General features: G+C 34.9%; 2 long non-coding RNA genes across 7 annotated transcripts in view; one reads left to right on the top strand and one right to left on the bottom strand.

Moving 5' to 3' along the window:
- The window catches only part of LOC131767717 (uncharacterized), a 134,379-nt gene extending 115,871 nt beyond the window's left edge, over positions 1–18,508 (bottom strand). For all 5 annotated transcript variants that reach the window (XR_009338824.2, XR_010836016.1, XR_010836017.1 and 2 more), the window contains exon 1: positions 18,305–18,508. This is a non-coding gene — a long non-coding RNA (uncharacterized lncRNA). The remainder of the gene's footprint in view (positions 1–18,304) is intronic.
- The window catches only part of LOC136792357 (uncharacterized), a 52,375-nt gene continuing 46,188 nt past the window's right edge, over positions 17,832–24,018 (top strand). Inside the window, exons 1-2 of one of the 2 annotated variants that reach the window (XR_010836021.1) lie at positions 17,832–17,878; positions 18,298–18,378. This is a non-coding gene — a long non-coding RNA (uncharacterized lncRNA). Of the gene's footprint in view, positions 17,879–18,048; positions 18,118–18,297; positions 18,379–24,018 lie in introns of those variants that run through there. The other variant, XR_010836020.1, reaches the window with a different exon arrangement.

The following is a 24,018-nucleotide window of genomic DNA, read 5'->3' as shown; positions in this document are numbered from 1 at the left end:
CTTCTCTCCTATTTTAGAAGAATCTGTGTTTTATGTTCTTTCCAAAGACCCCAGAGGCAGTAGAGCATGGTAGTTAAGAGAACAGTCTGGTTTTCAACTGCCTGGGTTCTAATTGTCTCTCTACCACTTGGGCCAGTTGTTTAACCTCTCTGTATTTGAGTTTTTCCATCTCCAAAATGGATACAATGAGGCATGTACTTCATAATATTCTGAAACAGATTGCATTAACTAAAACATTAAAAACATGAAGTGTACTGCCTGGTACGCAGTATGAACTTCTGTTAGCCATTGCTACTGCTATGAGTTAGTATCATTTCCTGCTTTACTCTCTTCTCAAAATGCTCTCTGACTATAAACATACTGTGGACATTTAATCTCATCCATTGCATAAATAGCATTGATTATGCTATTAATCATGAGATAAAAATGATTAATTCATTAAGAGATAAAAATCTTGTTTTGCATTAAAATATTAAAATTGAATCAAGGTGGTTTAACAAGAGGAATGCTATTGAATTATTATCAAAGAAACCATAGAGTTCTTAAAATATGATGAAAAAATCATTTTACACAGTTGGTAAGATAGAAGTGAAGGCAAAATCAAATCATGATTACTGGTAGATTCTGAACAACTCAGAACTCTCCATATATGTAACCCTAAACTGTGAGCCTAAAGCAGGTAGAACATTTTTGACATAGGCAAGGAGGGGTGGATTTCAGAAATTTAAGCTATTAAGACATTATTTTTCATTATTAAGATTCTCCTATGATTATTTTTATCTATTCCAATGTTGCCTAAGCAGATATATAGTTGTGCATTAAGTATCACATTCCGTTTGGAGTTAAGAGCTGCATGCTCACTGAAAGGTCTTCCTCAGTGACTAAAATTTACATTTCTGAGTTACTTTTCCCATAAGGATATTAAAGTTTCCATTAATATTTTAAATATGAAAACTTAAAAAAAACTTTTGATGTTGCTCTCAGAGGATTACCTAATCAATGATATTATTTAGTTGCATATTATAATAGAGAATCAGAAAGATATGATTGCTATTTAAAATGTCCACCTAGTCATTTCTGCATAACAAACTTTATTTGAAATAGAGACCAACACCAGCCAATTTTAATATATTTACTGTACCAGTATTGGTGCAAAAAGAGATGGAAGGTTACTTTCTCTTCCACAAAGGTACTATTGCTGAATACACAGATCCTCTGATGTCTAATTAACAGTTTACATAACTGGCAGCATTACTTATGAACAAACTGTTTTGCTTGGAGTCAAAATTAGCCATAAATATCATGTACTTTAGGGTAAAAGTTACAATAGTATTTTTAAAAAAGACATCTCTTTCAAATTGTGAGACCATCTAACATAATCTGAACCAGAAATCTTGGAAAAAGTTTGTTTAGAGGTGAGCTATGAGTTCAGTATTTTGAGGCACAAAGGGAAGAGAGAAATAAATATATTTGATTGCATTTTAAAATCCTTCTTCACATAGAAAGTAGACAATGCTCTTCCTGGTAAGTAAACAAGTTAAGTATTACTGCAGCAAATGGAAAGAGCTAGAGTTAGACCTCCATTCAAGTTCATGTTCTGTTGGGATCTGGCCCAGAGCATGTATTTTTGTTCTTAGAACATTGGTTGGCAAATATAAGATACCCCATAAAAATAATAATTATTAAAAAATTCAAACAACTAATTGTTGGACATCCAACTTATTTTTACATTACAGTTTAAAATGTAAGTTAAAATGGTTAATAACTGAAGAGCATTTACATTTCCCAGGCTTTTTCCATACCAATAACTTAAAACTATAAGATAGATAGCCAGAAAGCAATATTCAGTCACGCATGGAATGTTCCTGTCACATTATTCAACAACAGTAAAATGTTTGTTAGAACCATACATATATGTGCTAAGATAACAGTTAAGGTGTTTGGCTTTAGAGTAAAGCTGAGAAGATAATTGAGGCTATATAGTAAAGTAAAAAAAAAAAAAAAAATCTCCCAACAAAACAGGTGGTTGGCTATTTGGCAAAATGGATTCAAGGTCCAAATTTTTCATAGACTAACTTTGTGAACTTGAACCACTTGATATGTCTGTGCTTCACTTTTCCAATTATCTAATAAGACGAGTAGACCAGATCAAGGGGCCTCGATGTTTTTGTGGCATAGAGTTGTATTTGATTTTCCTGGAGCTTAAGTTGATGATAGTCATTGTGAATACTGGGAGGTAAGGAGACAGAGAAATTTAAGAAAAGTAGAAATCCATGTATCTGGGAACAGAGCCAATATTGGGTTTTGTCAAGTGCAATCTGTTTACAATGGAAATGAAGGTAGATTGGTGGGAAAATCCTATGGGTAAGTAGAATGGTGGGAGAAATTTATGCTGTAAGATCAACAGCCTTGGACCATCGGACAAAATGAACAACTTTAAAATAAAGCTCATTGTAAGTTTGGAGCTAACCAAAATGATTGACATCTAAATTTATTTTATTATTTTAAAATGTCTTTGTTGAATACTATAATTACATTTTAAAATTGAACATGGAACCCTTTATGGAAAGTATATCTAAAAAATTATTTTATTTATAAAACTACATTTTATAATTCAAAACTTGTGAGAAATGTACTGTAATTTTCTTAATCATCTTTTAATGAGTAGCAAATGGCACTGTAAAGTGAAAAATAATTTTTGAGTAAATTTGAAACGATTAAAATAATTAACTTAATGGTCAATTAAAGCAATTACAATTTATCATATATATTTGGACAATCTCATTTTATTACTCATTATTGATAGTGACTATGAATCACTGCAAAAGTGATGTTTTCTCTTTTATTTTGCTTAAATTTTATTATTTCCTTTCAAGCTTATAAAAATAGTTTTGAGTGCTAAGTATCATTATATCCATTTAATAATGAGTAAACTGGGGCTAAGAAAAATTACTTGTTCAAAATAAGTTACTTAGTAAGAGGCAGAGCAGGAATTCATATCCAGGTCTTCCTAACACTGAAATCTGTGCTTTTAATCGCCATGGACTCTACTCCTTACTTATATAATTATTTCACAAATATTTATTGAACCCCTTTAATATTTGAAACAACTCTCTGGGCATCAGGTCGATAGGAGTAAATAACACTAAAAACTTGATGTCTTGGAACTTGCAAAGTGAAGTGTGGGAGACAGAAATGAAACTAAACTAAGTAAATTATGCAGTGTGTTAAATTATAATGATGCTAAAGAGAAATAAACCAAGGGAAGAGGACAGAGGGTGTTCAGGGGAACTATTGCAATTTTGAATAGGATGCTCAGGGAAGAACACTCTGAGAAGATAATATATGAGTTAAAACTGGGAGGAGCTGAAGGAAACTTGCCATGGGGTTACGTAGCAAATGAGAATTCCAGGAAAGAAAATAGCAATCATGAAGGCCCTGAAGTGGGAGGATGCCTAGCAAATTCAAACCACATAAAGGAGGCCAGTGTGACTAGAGCACAGTAAATACATGGGATTGTAGAAGATAAGATCACAAAAGCACAGGGAGCCAAACTTCATAGGAACTTGTAGCTGTTGCAATTACTTAGACTTGTCTCTAAGTGAGATAAAGGGCTACTGGAGGATTTTGAGAATTGTGCATGATCTGACATATTTTATCAGTGTTGAGAAGATCCTAAAGGGGAGAAAGGGTGGAAGCAGAGAAACCATAGGAGGCTAGTGGCAATAATTCAGGGGCTTTGGAATAGTGACTAATGGGGGAAATAGTGGGAAGTAGTTGATTCTAGATGTATCTGGAAGGTAGAGCTAATGGTATTTGCTGTGGTTTCAACGTGAATTGTGGAAGAAAACTTTGTAAAGCATTTTCTCTGAACTACTACAAGTTATGGAGTTGCCCTTAACAGACATGGGGAGAGCAGGTTTGCAGAGAGGATAGAGATGAGGTGCCCAGTTTTTAATATGGTAAACTGAAATGTCTCTTAGACATCCATGTGGAGATATGTTGTGTAGTTGGACCTGAGGCATAGGGGAGAAGTTCAGGCCATATGGGGAAAAATGAGTTATAATAGAGACTGGATGAAAGGGAATTAGTGAGGACACAAAAGGTATACAAGAATTGAGCCTTGGGTATTTCAACATTCAGCAGTTGTTGGAGAGATGAAAAGGAAACTTCGAAGTAGAATAAAAAGTAGGACCAAAAAGAAGGAAAATAACTGGGATTGTAGTGACCTGGAAGCAAAGAAAATGTTTACAAGCAGAGTGAGTGTGACCAGTTGTGTGGAAAGCTGCTGAGGGATCAAGTAATACAAGAACTGAGAAGTGGCCATTGAATTGACCGGCATGAAGGTTATCAACAGCAACAGTTTCAGCGGGTAGTGGGAGAAAATCTTGAACAGAGTGGATTTAAAACAGAATTTGCAGAGACAATCTTCTGAGGAGTTTTCCTCTAAAGGGAAAGAAGTATATGGAGTGTTTACTGAAGGAGGGAAATGAATAATGATGGCGAGAGGCCTTTTCTTTAGATAGGAGAACAACATTTTTATATGTTGATGGAACAATTCAGATGGGGGAGAAAACAGATGATGTAGGAGAGAGAAGTGAGTATTGTGGAAGCAGTGTTCTTGTGTTGGAGAGAGTAGATGAGATTAGAAAGCAAATGGATGAGCTGGCATTTGCTAAGAGCAAGGGATGAACAAGGAGTTCATCCATTTTAACCAGTGGGGAGAAAGAGTAGGTGGGAACAGATTCAAGTATCTGAGGGATGAAGTGGTAAAGATTTGTGGATGTTTTCTTCTGAGTTTTTTACTCACTGAGATGCTGGCATATAATGTTACATTAAATTGTATAATATTCAGATTAGGTAGATAAATCTCAGGTATTTTGAATTGCAGACTTACTCAATTTAAAATTTAAAATTAAAGACTAGAATGTGGCATAAACTGAGAATAAAACCTTTTGAAAATTGTAGCAGATTCACATTATGTCTGTTAAATAGTTTTTTATTGCTATAATAAAAATTTATGCTTATTCATGGAAAGAGCTGTTGTTCTCTTCTAGGTCTTTTCTCTTCAGAAACAAGAAAATGGTAATCATCATTATCAACCTTATCTTTGAAGATCAGGGACAGCAATAAATATAATGTTCTTTACGTGAGGGTTAAAATCATCATAGGGTGAATGAATAATTTCTTTTTTGTGATAGAGTAAGTGACCTTTTCAGTGACATGAGTCTGTGGGAGAAAGAATAAAATAAACATTTGTATATTAAAATTCTCAATTCCAACTATCTGATAACATTTCTTGTCAAACTATTCTAACAGCTTCTATTACTTTCGGGAATGTTTAAATAAAATCTTAACAAAAATAGAGAAAACAAGCTTTTCCCTTTCTCTATACTTTGTGCCAAAAGAACAAAGGTTTATATTGTACATTTCTGTTAGCAGGTACAAAAAGAATTTATAATGTGGGATCTATCCAAGAGGAATATTCCCAAAGTTTGCTTTAAAAAAGTAATTTAAAAATAGTGTACATTTAAGCTACATTTAGAATGTTCTACAAGCTTAAAGGATGTTTGGAGTCAGGTTTTAAAAACAGTGGGATTTAGTGTAATAGGTTTGGCAACAAAATCAGTGCAGTTCATACAACTGATGAATTGATGCAGACCTAGCTGACTAACACGTACCATGTGTTTGCTTTGGCAGAGAATTTGGAAAAATAATTTGGAGAAAACCTTATATTATTCAACAGATTTCACTTTTGTTGTTGTTTTGTGGGATTTTAAAAAATTTTCTAATCAGTCTTGCAAAGGTAGAGTTTGCAAAGATCTTCCCATTGATTGGAACCACATTTGGGCCTTTCACAGAAAAAAAAAAAAAAGATGAAGAGGATAATTCTACTTATTTCATATGTTTCTCTTAATTACCCACTGCTCAGAAATAGATTTATGACTAGTCATTTCTCAATTGATACCATGTTTATGAATTTACTCTATCTAAAAAACAATGCTATAAAATGCCCCTTATCAACATTTCTAACATAATCATGGCATGTAGAATCTTCTATTTAAACGTTGATGGCCAAGAACAGCACTGTGTTTTGCAGTAATGTTTAAGTATGTTATTCTGAGACTTGTTTATTCATAGACTTACTTTTTATGTTGTTGTTGTTCAGACATAAGATTAAAGATTGTTTCATTTGTAAAGTAGGTTATTTGAATATTGCTACAAGGTTTGAAAAGAGTTTTTGGCTTGTTAGAGTATTGGAATTCTCACTGTTTAGTAAAATCCTGAAATATTAATGATGGGATGAACTCAAGGCTGGAAAGAGCTCTGATTCCATTTTATGGGGTTGAAAGTTGCTTCAGAGGCTATTCTGACCATTATAAGATACATATGTTGAATATACTCTTAAATTGACTTCAGGAGCTAGACAAACTATTTTCCACTATAGATTAGCCTGAATTTCTGTGCCATGTTGTTAAACCATGCAGTTCAGGAGATAATGAGATATTTTCCTCAAAGAAGTATGAGCAATCCCTAAAGCTGGAGGTAGTGCAGTATAGCATACATAAATGTACAGTGCTATTACATAGGAAAGAGCTGCAGACTGATGAAGCAGGCAACTGATTTTCTGAAGTAAGCACAAACATTATTTGAAGATTACTCCATCTCTATTTTTTGGTGTCCTTGGACAAGTTGTTAACCACTGTGAAACTCAGCTGGACTTGTTTAAAAATGTGGATACTGATACCCACTTTATTTCCAAGGTTGTTATAAAGATAAAAGAAACTATGTACTGTGTATTGCACTTGGTACATGGGATCCTTCCTTTCCTCCCACTAGACTGTAACCTTAAGAGTAGGACTCTGAGGATCTTTATGCAGTCATCAGCACGTTCTCTTAGGTACTGAGAGAATATTCAGGGGAAGAGAATCTATAACTGCAAGGCAGTGGAAGAGGTGCCATTTTTCTAATCGATACAACTTTCTGAGATTGGATTTATTATCTCTCTTTTATTAAAAGAAAACAGGATTAGAGAGTTAAAACCAAAGCCATATAGCTAGTAGTATGAGAAGAAACTAGAATTCACAACAGGATGATCTACCTTTCAAAGGCATGCCTTTCTAGAGCTTTCTAGTGGAAAGGGAGGACTAACTTTTTTTGAAGTCATAACTATATGCCATATGTTTTCAAGAGACATGTTCTCATTTAATTTTCAGAACAATACTATGAGAAAGACGTTATCTTTCCCATTTTACATGAGAAGAAACTCATACCCAGAGATTAAGTAACTTTCTTCAGGTCATACAACTAATAATTTAGCAAACAGTGATGCAAATCCAAAAAAACAGTCCAGTTCAAACCCCAAAAAAGTCCAAAAACAAAAGTCCAGTTCCAAACTCATGCTTTTCCCAATACAACATGCTGCCTGGAGGTACAGGTTCAGCAAGATAAGAGGTCAGCACTTAGGGATAAATATTTGGGGAACGTGATTGGAATGTATGTTGAGGAAGAGGATGGGAGCAGAGATGAGAATCCAAGATTGAGCTTTTGGTGTGGGTGGCAGGGAGCTCAATTTATATTTCATCTTCTTCCAAACCTCTAGACTCCTACTGCTGTGCAGAATTTTCTGTTGCTTGAACTTTCCATGCTTCTGTACCTTTGAGCATGTATTTTACTCTGTCTAGAATTCCATTCACTCTCCTTTTTCTGGAAAATGTCTCTTTAACTTAAAAAATGCAGTTCCAAATTTATTTTGCAAATCTTTTGCTGACCCAACCAGTGTTGAATTGGATGCTCTTCTTTTGAGATCCTTTAGTCCAATATTGTCTCAGATACTTACCTCAGAAGCATCATTTTTATGACTCTGGAAGAATGAAATAGAATTGCTGAGAACTGATGGTCCTGAAGATTTTCTAATCCTATATCTAAGTGTGGATTTGATAATCCTGCAAGGTTATTCTAAATGTATAAACTCCTTAGATTGTAGGACAAGGGAGAATTGAAAGCTTTACACACACACACAGACACACACACACACATGCGCGCACACACAGGAAATATCTGAAACCTTGGGTAGGGTCTCCAGAGATCCTCACCACTGCCCCCATACTGCACGGTCTCTACCCTCGACATATCTACCTGATATCCCTCACCATGCTTTGTACATAATAAGCAATATGAACAACTGAAGTTCAGAGGAATTAGCACAATTACGTAAATTAAGGAGAAGTATGATCAAGATTAGAATGAACTAGACCCTTGTGGTATGTGGGCCTTTGCTGGGAAACAATGATTCTGTCACATTGATTTCCAAGTCCAACATCCTGTTTCCAATGCATATCTATCAACACCTTCTCCATTATCTTTTTTTTTTTAAAGAATTACTATTGTATTACAAATGTTTTCTTTTGGCTGTAAAATTTTGATTCAGCAGTAAAGTTAGATTTACTGACTGGGAGAGCAAGGACTGTTTACTTTTTTCTCTGCTTCGTGCCAAGTCTGTAGTGTGTGGTAGAATAGAGCAGTAGGTAATTATTGTTTTTCAAATACCATTATTTTTTCCAATCAAACATTCATTGAGAGTCATGAATTTTACAAGTGAATTTATCACTGGTGCAAATATAGTGATAAATTCATTAACATTTATTTTATCTTCTCCATTCACTGAATTTCCCATATGTACAGTCAGGGTCTATTAAATAAAAAAAGAAGAAAGACCTATTAGGGACAGCAAAGCAAAACATGAAATGCAGAGTTAGCAACTAATTGGAAAATCTAGAATTTTCAGGCAATAATAAAAGGCTTATTTGTCTATGTTCATTGTCCCTCCTCGAAGATATTTACTGGCCCCTTTACTTTGGGTTATATTGATCAAGGATAAAAGGGAAGCAGAGATCTATGGCTTTATTTAATCATTGAAAATAAAAATGTTTATCTTTGAAATATAACTTGGATCATGGTCTCATAGTTTTGTGGACTGGTGCTAATGCTGAAAATTCAAGACTATAGCTTTTGTGATTCTTGGTCAACAGTCAATGCTTGGCTTGGGCACTAAAGTCCTAAAAAGTGGGCTTGTTAAGTAAAAAATACATCTAAGTTGGATGAACAGAACAGTTTCAAAATGTGTCTTTGGTCTGGCATTTCTGCATTATTTTTTAAACCCACAAAATGTAGATTTTTATCTCTAACTTCTGTTCACTCACTTGTGGCTACTTTAGGAAGTAGTTTTTCTTTTCTTTACTTCCTCAGTGAGAACTGCAAGATAATTGTTGGTACAACTTGGTCACTGCTTAACAGAATCAGCTTGTTTATATTACTTCCTGTATTTTTTTAAGACCAGCGTTTGTTATCCCTTAAGAATTTCTCAACGCTTTCTGTCTTAGGGAATTTTTTTTTCTGGAGGAATAAGTCAGGGACTCAATTAGGCTAATAATTTCTTACCCATGAGGACATAACGAATTTATTCTCCACTCAATAGCCTTTGGAGAAAATTACTCAGTATTTAGAAGGGGGGAAAATCAGGCTATAAGAAATCCTTTCTGTGAGGCTACATTTCCCAGATTCTTGCCTTAAAAAATCCATTTCGATACTTTTAAATAATACTGCATGTGATAAATTAAGGCTCTCTATTTAAATCTACCTACTCTTTTAGGAATGAGAGGTATTAACAATTCTAGTTTGGCTGAGTAAAGAAATGTTAATGATCTGTCTAGCAGTTGAATTTAAGCATACTAGCTTGCCATTATGCTGCCAAAACAAATGAAAATTCATTGCCTGCTATTGGAACCAATTTAGTTAGGTAACACTTCATTTTTCGGGCATCGTCAGGGGAATGAGTTATTCCACTTAAGTGAATTTTCCACATAAATGCTTCAGAATTATCTTTTTAAAACAGAAATCAAGGCATGTTGGTTTCTTATTGAAATCCTTCAGTGACTGCCCATTGTCTAAAGAATAATACATTGCTTTATAATCTACCATTCCAGTTTCATCTCCCTTCAATTCCCCTACCACCTATGATCCACTTTAATTTGTTCACCATTCTCTAGACCTATCATGCTTTTAATTTTTTGATTCCCAGATGCTGTTCCATGTGGTCATGACTCCTCAACAGTTTACTAGATCTCTTCTCTCTGCTTCCAGGGCCACAGTATGTTTCCAGTATGGAAGCCATACCATATGGTGATTTAAAATTTCTATTTTAGCTTCCCTCACTAAATTGGGACCTAACAGTGGTCAGGGAACATACCCCTCTCCACCTTTATTCTTTAATCTTCATATCTTTAGAGACTCAGTACCTGAAAAACAGTGATATTATATTTATCTCCTGTGGGAGCTGTAACATATTGCCAAAAACTGGGTGGCATAAAATGAAATTTATTCTCTCATAGCTTTAATTTCTAGAAATCAGAAATTGAGGTGTCAGCAGGGCCATGGTCCCTCCAGAGACTCCAGGGGGGAATCTGTTCCATACCTCTTTCAGCTTCTGGTGTGTATCAGAAATCCTTCACATTCCTTAGTTTGTAACCACAGCACTTTATCTTTGCCACCATCTTTACATCACCTTCTCCTATGTGCATCTGTTTCAAAACTCCATCCACCTTTCTAAGGAAATACATACGATTTCACTTAGGGCTCACCTGGATAATACAGGAGAAGTTCTTCCTCTCAACATCCTTAACTGAATCACATTATTAGCCATATAAGGTAATACACACAGGTTCTAGGCATTAGAACATGGAAACATCTTTGGGGACCATTATCAGTCTATCACAGATACTTAATGTATTTTAAACTGAATTACCCATTCAAATGCTAAAACTTTCAAAATATAGAAACATTAAAAAAAACTACTAACTCATATCTCATGCTTAATTGCTTCCTTAATTAGAACATAGTATTCAAACCATATTTTCATATTTTCTTGACACTAGTGTTTTCTGATTTTCAAAATAAACTGTACTTTCAGTCATGGATTAATTTTAGGCTTCTAAATAATTTAGGAAAGCTCTTTCACTGCTCTCCAAATATATTCAGACTGCAGTAGTTATTGAGTAGCTACTTAATGAAGAGCTATACATACAAATAAGATGCAGTTTTTTCTTCAAAGAAGTTACTGATTAATGTGGAAAATAGACATGGAAGCAGACCTATATCAATAAAATATGCAAATGTTGTGTGGCTAAAGGTTAATAAAACCATTAAGCTTTATGTATGAGCATTTGACATTTGGTTAACTTTTTCTCTCTGTTCCCCTGGAAACCTGGTAAAAGTAACATATCAACTTTATTTTTGATAATGTTGGTTGTGGTAAAAATTGTCTGATTAGCAAATTCCATCTAGACTTGGAAGAAGTATGAATTAGCCATATTAAGAATAAATGAGGGGATATATGTATACATATAGCTGATTCACTTTGCTGTATAGCAGAAACTAACACACCATTGTAAAGCAATTATACTCCAATAAAGATGTTAAAAAAAATAAAAGAGAAAAAAAGAATAAATGAACTATAAATAATTGAAGAGGATGCCATAACAAGATTGCCAGGAAGTGCTAAGGGCTTAGCTGGGGTTGGAGATGAGAATTCATGGTTAAGCTATATAGTCATGTGATTTTTCTCCAGCAAGACCTGGTCATCCAAGTACAGGAAAAGGCAAGAAGAGTTTGTAGTATTCTTCAAGGTTAGAGTTTTGCCTGGTTAGTTTTAGTAGAATAATTTGGGTACTAGGGACTTAGAAATGCTGGCTAGAGAAATTCTGGTGATAAACCATGGGCTCTAGGGAATGAAAAGTAGATAGAAAAGGATTGATAAATTAGAAGGAAATGGAGGCCTCAAGGGCCTTTGCCCTTCTCAAGGTAGAAAGATGTTGTCAACAAGGGCATGAGAAACTGAAAGGAAAAGAAATAATGATTGAGGAAGAGTTGTTTGAAAGAAGCCAAACAGGGAACTATTCCCTGTGGTGACAAAGATGTGCATTGGGAGACTGACTGAAGCAAAGAGTAGGTTGAAGGTGGCTGAAGCTAAGAGGTTCAGAAATTATAATGCTATTGTGTAGCTGGATAATATGACTAGATGTTGAGATGACTCACAATAAAAAAAGCACTTAGGTGGAGACAAGACTTTGAGTCAAATGGCAAATTTCCAAAGAATAGGAAGAGTTGCTCAGTGTGAGCAGATGACAGTGGCCAAGAGGAAGAAAGAGACTCAGAAAACAATGAATTATTCAATGGTTGCACAAGGATACTTAGCATAGCATTTTGGTAATTTAAAAAAAAGAGAATTTTAATGTCCATTAATAGAGACTGGTTAAATTATGGTGCAGCCATATTGTAGAATCCATGCAGAATCCATATTGTAGAATCCACTTAAGATTGAAGTGGATCATGCCAATAAAATGGACAACCTGGAAGAAATGGACAAATTCTTAGAAATGCACAACCTGCCAAGACTGAATCAGGAAGAAATAGAAAATATGAACAGACTGATCACAAGCACTGAAATTGAAACTGTAATTAAAAATCTTCCAACAAACAAAAGCCCAGGACCAGATGGCTTCACAGGCGAATTCTATCAAACATTTAGAGAAGAGCTAACACCTATTCTTCTCAAACTCTTCGAAAATAAAGCAGAGGGAGGAACACTCCCAAACTCATTCTACGAGGCCACCATCACCCTGATACCAAAACCAGACAAAGATGTCACAAAGAAAGAAAACTACAGGCCAATATCACTGATGAACATAGATGCAAAAATCCTCAACAAAATACTAGCAAACAGAATCCAACAACACACTAAAAGGATCATACACCATGATATATGAGATATGTTCAACGAGAATAAATAAATAAGTAAATAAATAAATAAATAAATAAATATATATATATACTGAAACAATCCTAAAAAAGTAATTAACACCTGTCTTTTCTTTGCACTTGTACAATAGATTTAGGGAAAAAAAACAGGGGAAACTGACAATAGACCTTGAAGTATCTTACAGGAATAATTTTCCATATATGATAAGTTTTAAAATGAAATGTTTACATTTGTGATCTTTAAAGCAGACTAGTATAGGAAATCTCTTTAATTCTACTAAAAGTTTGGAAACAAATATATTTAATTTTTAAATTTCTTTCCAAACTATATTAGTGTATTTAATTAAAATAATTTCAGTTTTTTTAGGCAACAAATTATAGCTGAGAATATGGACTACATGTCTCTTCATTTATATTTCTCTCTCTTTAATATGTTTTTCTATGCAAGCATAATTATTAAACATGAAAAAGTTAGTTACTTGAATCAAAAATAATCTTTTCTCACTTATTATATCAATTTTATGAAGTTAAAATGAGAATTATTCTTTGTTCCACACAAAGTCTGAAGAGAAGCCATTATTGCTCTTGCTATCTGAGACCTGGAAAAAGTTTATTATGATCAAAACTTTAAATTAAAGCGAGAGAATACAATGACTCATAAGTAGATAAAAATTATGTCCCTTAGCTTATTCTTAAAGTTATTCTTAGAAATTTATTGGAATTATATATATATATATATATATATATATACACATTTAATTAGTGATGTTATCAGATTTAACTATGACTTTTATTATGGAAATGAGTGCAATATAATATGACAGATGATATTACCTTTTTACAAGAAATGATTACAGGATTTGAATATAACAGACTCTGAGATGACTTGCCAGAGTGCAAATGCATAAAGATGATATTCTCCCAAATAATACAGTGCCTTAAAACAGCTTTCCTAAGACCATGCAAGTGTTTAGCTATCTACAGACTAGGTATTTAACAAGAAAAGGGTAATGCCTTTGATTTCAAACTGGTTTGGATCTAATTTAATTGAGTTGTTTAATAATGTTTTCTTTTAAATAGGAGGGGACATTTTCTCTGCAAATTCTAATCCTTTGGTTCTGCTATCATGTAGGATCTGCTGTTAAGCTAGCTTAACATTTCACTTCTAATTCCTGGGCAAAGATTGCAGCAGTTTAGCTTGTGCAGAAAGGCACGTGTTTTTTCGCTGTTGACATTTCACTTGATCATTTACTATCTCTTTAAAAAAGTGACCTCCCAGCTTTGCTCTTTATCTCTTCTCTCTGTCAATTTCTGCCTCTCTTAGTCTCTGTCCTCTGGAAACCCTTTCATCAACAAGCACAGCCCTGCCCAGCTAGCGAGCTATTTCTAATCTGAGCAAGAAGTACATTAAAGCTTATAAATACACCAAGCCTGGAATTAGTCCTTATTCTGGGGCTTCAAACTAAACTGCACAATCTTTGCTCCAGAGGGAGACATTACCTTTATTATTCTGGTCAGGAAACAAATCTGCCCCTGTCCTGGAGACACTAACTTCCTGAGTGCTCAGTAAATTGAATGGAGCTTGTCTTTACAGATGGACTTAATTCGTACAACTGAGTTTCTGCTTAGATTTTCCTGTCTAGGATAAATTTCTGCCCCAAGCATACTCTCCTTGACTGAAACCCTTACATCTTACCTAACTTTCCTAATCTCCTTCACCAAGATGCTAGTCTTTTCCTTTCTCCCAATCATCTCTGCCTTATGTCCTGTTGTGAATGGGCTGATGACATGGACCCCAGACCCCAAGGACTGCATTTGAATTAGACTTAGATATGAATATATGCAAACATGCACCAAGTACAACTTCATCACACCTCTTTGGGCTTTTGTCAGACTGTCCAGTAAACCTCACAATCTATTTTATTTAGATTTTTTCCTCAGATACCATTGCTGGGGGGCAATTCTTCGTAGCATTTCTATATGACTGTGACAGCTTTTGTTCCATGCTATCTTTTAAGGGTTGTTTGTATATCAAACAGTCTTAGAAGATAGAGTCTCAATATACCCTATAGAGGTAGAGGGCAGATTTGTTTCCTGAACAGGATAGTAAAAATTTTATCTCCCTCTTGGACAAACAATGACACTGTTGTCTGGCATCACTCTTTATAAGACTGAATATTCTCCTGAACTCGAGGTTCAACAAACCCAACTGTCTGCCCAGCATCCACCAGGGCCTCTCTACACCGCCCTATGGTGTTTGGGAGTGGGGGGAGAACTGACTTAAACATGAAACTCATACTTCTTGCTGTGCTGTGAGTGAAAAAGCCATTTGTCTTTAACCCAGGAGTCTCATGTCTTCTGCTAGCATGTGTGAAACTGAGAAAGGCTAAAATCTCAGACTCTTCACAGGTTTTGCAACTATTCAACCCTTTTTCTGTGGAGTGGAAAGAATGCAGACTTTAGAGTAAATTGTACCAGAATTCAAATTCAGTCACTTACCTGCTTTGTGATCTCATACAAATTAATAAGCTCTGTCAGTCTCCTCATTCATAGCATGAGCTAACATTGTTAGGATTAGAAAGTGCATGTGTATAGAAATGTATATGTGTATACAGCTTTGCATATTTCATGGATCATAGAGGTAAGAATTGAAGCCAGGACATCTGGTTCTCAAAGCCACGTTCTTTCCACTGTACCACATGGATCTGATAGGAAATACCATTTGCTATATTGACTAACCCTCTTTTCTTTCTCCTGTTTCACTAATTTCGGACATAACTATTAAAAATACACTTCACTGTGTCTAGTTAATTTTTCACTAGATATTTTCAGAGAAAAGGAGGTATTTATATTAATTTGGAAGTATTGGTTGAATTGAGTATCTTGCTTCCTGGAAAATGACGTTTTGCATACATTATACATTTCCCCTTAAAATTTAAAGAACTGTAATCCTTTAAAAACTTCGCCTCTTCCTCTTCTGTTGTATTACAGATGATATCCAGACAGATTTTACATTTAACTTTTACTGGTTGAAATTTTCAAAGTACTGTTCTGCTTTTGCCCAAATATTCCCACTTTGCAATTGTTCACTTAGCCCTAAAACTTCCTCAAACCTACAAAGCTGATCAGATATGTTGTGTGACTAATTGAACCTCTTAAAACATAGTAATATTTTTAGAGAAAACTCTTGCACTTCTTCTCAGGAAGTCATGTATTCCATACAGTTGCATATCATTAGTATGATGCCATTTTAGAGACATGTGAAAAAATTAATTAGATTACTTATTCTACATTAAGGTATATCATACCTACAGTAAAGATCAAATTAGAAGTGTTTATATCATCTATTTTATTTAACATGGGTCTCCTTTAGATTTCTGTTCAGTTAGTACCCTCCATGCATCTCAGTCTTCTCTTTCAGTGAAAGTTATGAAGGCAGCATTTGCCTTTCCTTAAATTATTAAACTCCTTTCTTTATTCAAGGAATTTTTGAAATCTCATTTCCTTGTCTGGCTATGACTTGGGAAAGTAAGTATGTTTCCTTAGTTTGTCCCTAACTAAATATGCAATTTCTTATGATTTCTGTAACTATCCTACCATATGCATTTAGATATGGAAATACAGATATATTTATCTATTAATTCACATAATGATTCTGTTTTAATAATATGCATAATGCTTAGCTTCATTATATCACTACTCTTTTGAATTTAATTATTGCTAAGTGGCTGAAATAATGTTCATTTAATTTCATCTGTTTATTTATTTGCAAACTGCCTATTCCAAAACAATTAATGTTATCTATAAAAATATATATACTATAACTAAATATTAAATAAATAATAAATAAGAAAATTGGGGCAAACAAAAAAGAGCCACATATCTGGCTATAAGATTTCATGTAAACAAAGCAAATTGAGCATTAGGATTCCTGTTTTATTAAATGTCCATGAAATAATAAAAAAATTATTTTCTCTTCATTACAAAAGTTATTTTTTCTTCTTAAATATGAACTGTACAATGTAATTAACAATGTTCTCAGCCAAATATTTATGCCAACTGTTTTAGTCTTCTCTGGATGCCATAACAAAATGCAACATACTGGGTGGCTTAAACAACAGGAATTTATTTCTCAGTTATGGAGGGTGGGAAGTCCAAGATGAAGGTGCTGATTCAGTCCCGGGGGAAGATTCTCTTCCTGGCTTACACAGGGCTGCCTTCTTGCTGTGTAATCTCTTAGAGAGAGTTCTGGTGTCTCTTCCTCTTCTTTTAGGGTCACTATTGGATTAAGGTCCTACCCTTATGACCTCATTTAATGTTTATCATCTTCTAACAGGCTTTGTCTACAAATATAGTCATACTGGGAGGTTGGGGCTTCAACATACGAATTTTGGAGGGACACAAACATTTAGGACACAACAGCTATAGCAATATTTCATAAGACCATTTCTTCTAAAATCTTTAAGTATAGGCCAAAGACAGGATCCCAAGTATATTTGGGTAAATGCACAACTGGTGTTCATTTTGATAATAGCTAAATCTAAATTTGAAAACAACATAATTATTTACTAGCAGGATATGAACTAAAGAAATTTTGATATTTTCATACAATAAATTTTATGTAAATATTAAGACTGTATCTTCAGAGAATCCTTAATTAGGTGGGTAATTATGAAATGAATGTTAGTGAAAGAGTGAGGATACAATCTGTTTCTGTCTTCCATATCCCAACTGTAGTAATGTGTAGAGGAAACACAAGAACAAGAGATTAACAGTGATTAACTCTGGGAAGAGAAATCTGAAGTGATTTTATTTTCTCCTTTATACTTATAAAAAAAAGTTTCCACTTACAGTGATTACACATAATGTTTATATAATCAGTGATGGAAAACAGTAGATGTTAAAAAACAAATCATCTGACTTCTGACCATGAAAGAAATCCAACTACTGGCATAACATTTAAGGCACCATGACCTATTTCTAATCATCCTTTCTGCCTTTCCTTTCTCTTCATAGATCCCATCCCCTGGTCAAACTAAATTTCTTGCTGTTAGATGAATAGGTATTCATGCTTCTTTAACCTCTGTGCTCATGCTGTTAGCTCTGCTTCCACCACTAACTCTGTCCCTCACCTCTAACTGTTAAATTCTATCTAGTGATAATCTCCTCACTCTTCACCAATTGAATGATTTGTCTTTACTTCCCTAAACTCCCCTTGAACACATCCTTCCTACAAACTTCCAGGTTACTTTTGGCTTTTTATAGCAGTAATCAACTTACAAGGAAACAGTATTCATATAAGTGAGTTTTTTCTCCCTTTAAACTCATAGTTCCTTAAGATCAATCTTTTCCTGCTCATTTTGTGTCCTTCATGGGGGTGCTCAGCATAGATATAGCAGATGTTTCAATTATCTACTGTGCTGCATAACAAACCATCCAAAACTTAGCGACTTAATAACAGCAACTGCTTTATTTCTTTAGGACTTACCTGATCAGTTCTACTGCTCCACATGATGTTGGCTAGGACTGCAGTCACCTGAGGATTCAAATGGGCTGCAACAGGTAAGATGGCTTACTCAAAACCTGGTCATTGATCCTGGCTGTAGGCTGGAAGCTCAGTGGGGCTGGTCTACCCGAATATCCTGGGCTCCTCACAGCATTGTGGCTGGATTGCAAGAGGAAGCATGCCAAGAACAAGAATTAATGCTCTGAGTCAGAAAACAAAAACTGCCAGTCCTCTTAAAGGCCAGGTCTGGAATTGTCACGGTGCATTTCTGCCACGTTGTATTGGTTGAGGAAGTCAGAGATCCAGCCTAGATTCAAGGAAAGGAGAAATAAGTGCTACCTCTCAATGAAATAAGTGACCAAGGACTTGCAGCCATTTTGAATGACCACAGCAGGTAAACATGTTCATTTATTCAGCCAATATTATGGAGCACCTATGATGGACATTATTTTAGGCACTGAGGTTAGAGCAATAAGAAAAAAAAACAATGAGACAAAAACCAAACAGGCAAAACTCCCTGCTCATTGTGAGTTTTTACCAAGAAAAGAAAGAAAATAAAAAGTAAAATATATAATACATTAGAAGATGATAAGTACTGTGAGTGAGGTGACCTTGTTACAGTGTACCCATTGACTGTTTGTCCCCATGTAAATATTAATAGCATCATTTTCCACTCTCAAAAGTATCTTGATTTGGACAAAAATTTATTTGGCCATCCTAACTGTGGTGAAAAATGAAGCAGAAAAAGGCATAGGGAATGTAGGGTATTGGAGTCTACGTTTACAAATAAGATGATCAATAAAAACATCACTGAGAAAGTGACATATGAGTAAAGATCTAAAAGAGGTAGGGGAGCAAAATGTGTGAATTATTTATGTGCTTAAGCCCAGGGAAAATTTGCAATTTATTTATGCAAATGAAGAAAATTTTGTTGTACTTTGTAGATAAAATTTACAGCCTTTTGCTTCTTCTAAATTAGTATGCTCTGCAACTAATTTGATTAATCCAAGGTACTCAAGTCCCCCTAATTCTTATTTGTTTCTGGAAGTAAATTTGCATGTTACATAAAACTCACTTTGGTATTGGAACAGCTGCTGAAATGAATTAAATTCAATTTGGGCACATGCTTCCTTAACCAAAAACGAAAAAAGAGACCAAAGGAGCTACTTCTAAAAGCCACTTGTAGATTTTGCAGTGTATACTATTTGGAGAAAATTATGAAATATTAATGTTGTTCACCAGGGGGTGCTATAGTCATCTGAAATGAAGTACAGCAGCACAGCCCAACCTTCAGGTATTCCCAAGAGCTTAGACTTTGGCTTTGGAAACATAATTTTTAAAATGTTCTCCTTTTTTCATTTGTCTTTCCTTCTTTTCCATTCTCCTCATATTACCTCCAACTCCACAAAATGTATCACTTTAATGATGCTTTATGTCAGCTAATGTTAAAATCAGTTGAGATCACTTGAGACATAACTACTGATAGCAACCATGAATCATAAGCACATAAGTAATTCACAAAATGATGCAGGTATATCTAAGCAAGTATGATGTGCTGAAATACATTTCCTTCCTAAAAATTACCTTCACGTTTTTACCATGGAAAACACTAACATCTGGTTATTACATAATGTCCTCTAAAGGAATAAATACATAATTATACAAATAAACAGATTTATGATGATAGTGTACCTTTTTGTCCATGGGGCTCAAAGTTTATATTCAAGTGGGAGAATAAAAAGAATCATTGCACCATAAATTACGATAAATTATGGACCAGTTAAGTTACCTTTTCCCATAAGCCAGTATGACCTGGTTTTACTGCCCATAAATGTAAATAATAATAGTACTTATCTCAATAGGTTGTTTTGTGGATTATATAGGTAATCCATGTGAGACCTCTAACACAGTACCTGGCACATAGTAAGTCATTATTGTTGTTTTTTGCAGATCTAGAGTTGGACTATCTGGGTTCAAATCCTGCTATACCACTTAATATCTGAATAACATTGCTTAGGTTATTTAATCCTTGTGTACCTCTTTTTTAAAAAAATTAAAATAGTGATAACCATAGCATTTATCTCAGATTTATTGAGATATTTAAATGAAACAATACACATAAATCATTTATCACAGGGCCTTTCTCAGTAAACACTCCATGATTATTATTACCAACTGGCTGTACCATTTGATCAACTACAACATCTTCTGTATTTCCCAGATTTCTCTGTTCCTTTAAAATACCCAGCCATGTTCTGTTTGATTTCTCTGATGCTGACTTTCCTTGGTCTAAATTGTCTTTTCTTTGGTCTAAATTGCCTTTTCTTTGCTTACCCACATTTGGGTTCCCTTTCCAACCAAGTGATATGCTATCTGCCATTTGATCTTCAGGCATGGATGTTACCCAAGTGTCCTTGGACAGCTTCAACAGTCCTTTCATGTGGTACTGAAACGTCTTCATTTCAATTCTTTACTGCCATTTTTCTTAATTATCAAAGAAATCATTTCCATTAAAAAATGATTTGGAAAGATCACAGATGCACAATTGAGTAGAAAAAAAGGCAACCATTATATTAAGAGCATGCGTGGATTTGGCTCTGCCACTTGCTCACTGTAAAGTTTTGGATCACATGCTCTTTGGAAAGCCCGGGGCCCTTCCCAAGTGTCATGGTCACTTCAGGCTCCATCTTACCACCTTCAGCAGATTCTCATTTGAAGCTCTTCTTTGAATCTATCCAAGTTTTGACCATAGGTGAAATCAGTATCTGTCTTTGTGTTTCTCCCAAATACCCTTCTCTTATAAGGACTCTGCTTATGTGAGGCTCTAAGTGAAGGTCTTGGAGGACCAAACTGAGTTTACTTCGGCAAAGCTAAAGTAAATCCTAAAATTGAATATTAGAAATTCTTATTCTTTAAAGTTTCTGGGTGATTTCCTTATGTTATTTGGCTCTTTCTCCTACTACTTTTCCTCCCTTCTGTCCTTAATCTTATTTCTCCCATGAGAGAAAGAAAACAAGTTCTCCCACTCTCTCTGGCAGAATAACTTGACTCTCGTCAAACATATTGAGTTTTCTATTTCACACTACTTTCCCATATAAATAAAAAACCTTGTGAACAACATGTTAATGGCTACATATTATTCCATAATATTGAAATACATCATTTTCTAAATCAGCAATGGTTTGGACATTAAAATGTTTCATGTTTTTTACTAGTATAAATTAATCTGAAGTTAACACTTCTTTGTGAATACATTTTTGCTCACATCTCAGATTATTTCAAGAATACTTAGTGTTTACTCATTAAAATCTTGATAAAAATAATTTTTTTGCTGAAGAAATAGTCTTAATTTAATAAAATACAATTATTAAAAACTTTGAAAAATTTCAGAGCATTTTATTATTTTTTTCTTACCTTTCATTTCAAAATCAGTTCCCACCTGTGTTGGTATTTCCTGAAAAATTGGCTTATTTTATATGTCATCTGTGGAAGTTTACACTACCTGTGGTGATCATAAAACAGTAGGTACTATTAGCATATACAAAACACTGTATTTGTATTGTTTTCCTATCTTCCTTGCATATTATTATCTTGCCTCTTTTGGGATAATACATATTTCAACCCACAACTCATTTAGTCCCCTAGTCAAGCATTCCCCACCCCCCGCCCCAGTTCTGTCTCCAGGCACAAGAAAGCCTTTCCCACTGTCCTTCACCAAGGGCTGCAGTAGCCGTGGACTTACTGGACAGGACACTTCCCTTTCATCTTCCACAGGAGCATAAGGAAGGGTATTTACACCCAGTAGTGGTAATGGAGCGTCATTGCATGGCTGGGGCAGGCTGTGAGTGGAGGACAGGGGGAGGGGCCTCCTACCTGGTAACACTGCATTCCTCTTAATGCTCAAGAGGACTGGGGATTAGTGGTAGAATTCTACTTGAAGTGACTGGAAAGTTCCCTATGCTAGTTTGCAAAAGTTGGTAGAGTTGAACACTCTTGCATTGTCTTTGGGGAATAACTTCCCCTGATTGACAATAGCCTGATATCTAGAAGATGATTCTTTCCAATTGTCACAGTATAGGGTAAAAATGGCACTGAAATGGCAAAAGGTAAATTATACTAATAATTAAGGTTTGATATAAGTGAAGTTGTTTCTATCTGTTGGCAAATGGCTTGTTTCACTTCTGTTGCCCTTTCTTTCCATTCTGTACCCTGTATTTAAAGAAATAAGTAAGAAGGCTGTAGAAAATAATTCTAATTCCCAATCCAAATGTAGTACCACATAATGGCTGCTATGAATACATGCTTTTTGCATTCTCCTTAGGCACACAGAAGGAGTCATTCTTCCTTGTACTCCATTTTGTCTAGGTGGTACATAGAATGCTAAAAAGACCAGGGATTCAGATCCCTGAAGACCTTCTACATTAAATTAGTTGTGTACACTGGAATGAGCACATGAGAAGAATAACATGATTTTTCAGACCTTTCACAGTATGTGTAGATGAATGGTGTTTAATAGGCAATACTGTTAACTTCTCAACAACTCCCCCAAGGGTCTCTTCCGTGCTGGCCTTTTCATCTATCAGAATCAATGTGTTGCCAGACAAAGAACCCTGATTCATTTAGTGTATTCTGGTCACTCATTATACTGGCAATGAAGACTCTGGTTAGAAAGTTTATTAGATTTAGAGATTGATGATTGTTGAGGGCTGGAGTCTCAGTTTTATGAATGCTTTGTAGCTTTCAGCTTTAATGACTAACAAGGGAAGGATTCCTTAGGCCCCTGCTGTTAGATGACACAGGCATCAAAAAGAGACTCCTAATTAAAAAGAGCCAGAACCATTTTGCTCTGAGTTCTGGGGATTGGTTCACACAGTTTGGGAATGAACAGACTTTTTGTTTGAATCAAATCCAATAATTTTGTTTAGATTTGGAAGAGCTCTTGGAATTTCTCTTCCAATACTTAGTGGGCAAGTTAGAAACATTAGTAACATTTATTGCGGGGGGGTTGGGGGGGCCTCTTCCATTAGCTGAAGTGTGGGCTAGTGTTGGGAGCCAACGTTCACCAACCACAGGGGCTTTCTGGTACAGATCAGTGGTTGCCTGCCCCGGTATCAGTGTCTGGCATTGCTATCTGCTAATCAGAATTATATCTCCAATACTTGTCTGAAGTCTTCCTAAGAGCTACCCCATTTATAAGAATAAGAATAAGAGTAATGAAGATTTTAAACAATGAGCACCTATTCTGTAACAGGCAATGCTCAGTTCTTTAAATATATAATCCTACTTTAATCTCCAATACATGCCACAAGGTAACTAATAATATTATTTTTATTTTTTTTTTAGAGGGAGATACAGAGATTTAGAGGGTTTAAAAATGTATCCCAAGTTACTTAATAAGAGACAAAGTGAGAATTCCATTTTAAGTTTCTGATTCCAAAGCCTGTGCTTTTAGCTCTTGTGTTATATTACTTAAGTTTACCTAAATTGGTTGTATGATGAACTATAGTAATTGAAAGATTGAAGTTCCTGAAACTTCACATTAGTTATAGATTTAAATGTTTGCCTCCATGTGAATTTCAAAACCTCTAGAACATTCACCTGAGTGTCAGCCTGTCTTGTTTCCGTGTTTCAGTCTTCCAAATCTGAGCAGAGGGAAATAGCTGAAGGCCAGTGAGATGCTCAAACTGGATAAACCT

Source organism: Kogia breviceps, chromosome 13, assembly GCF_026419965.1.
Source record: "Kogia breviceps isolate mKogBre1 chromosome 13, mKogBre1 haplotype 1, whole genome shotgun sequence".
NCBI lineage: Eukaryota > Metazoa > Chordata > Mammalia > Artiodactyla > Physeteridae > Kogia > Kogia breviceps.
The sequence above is the reverse complement of the archived record's forward strand: the minus strand, read 5'-3'. Positions and strand labels throughout refer to the sequence as shown.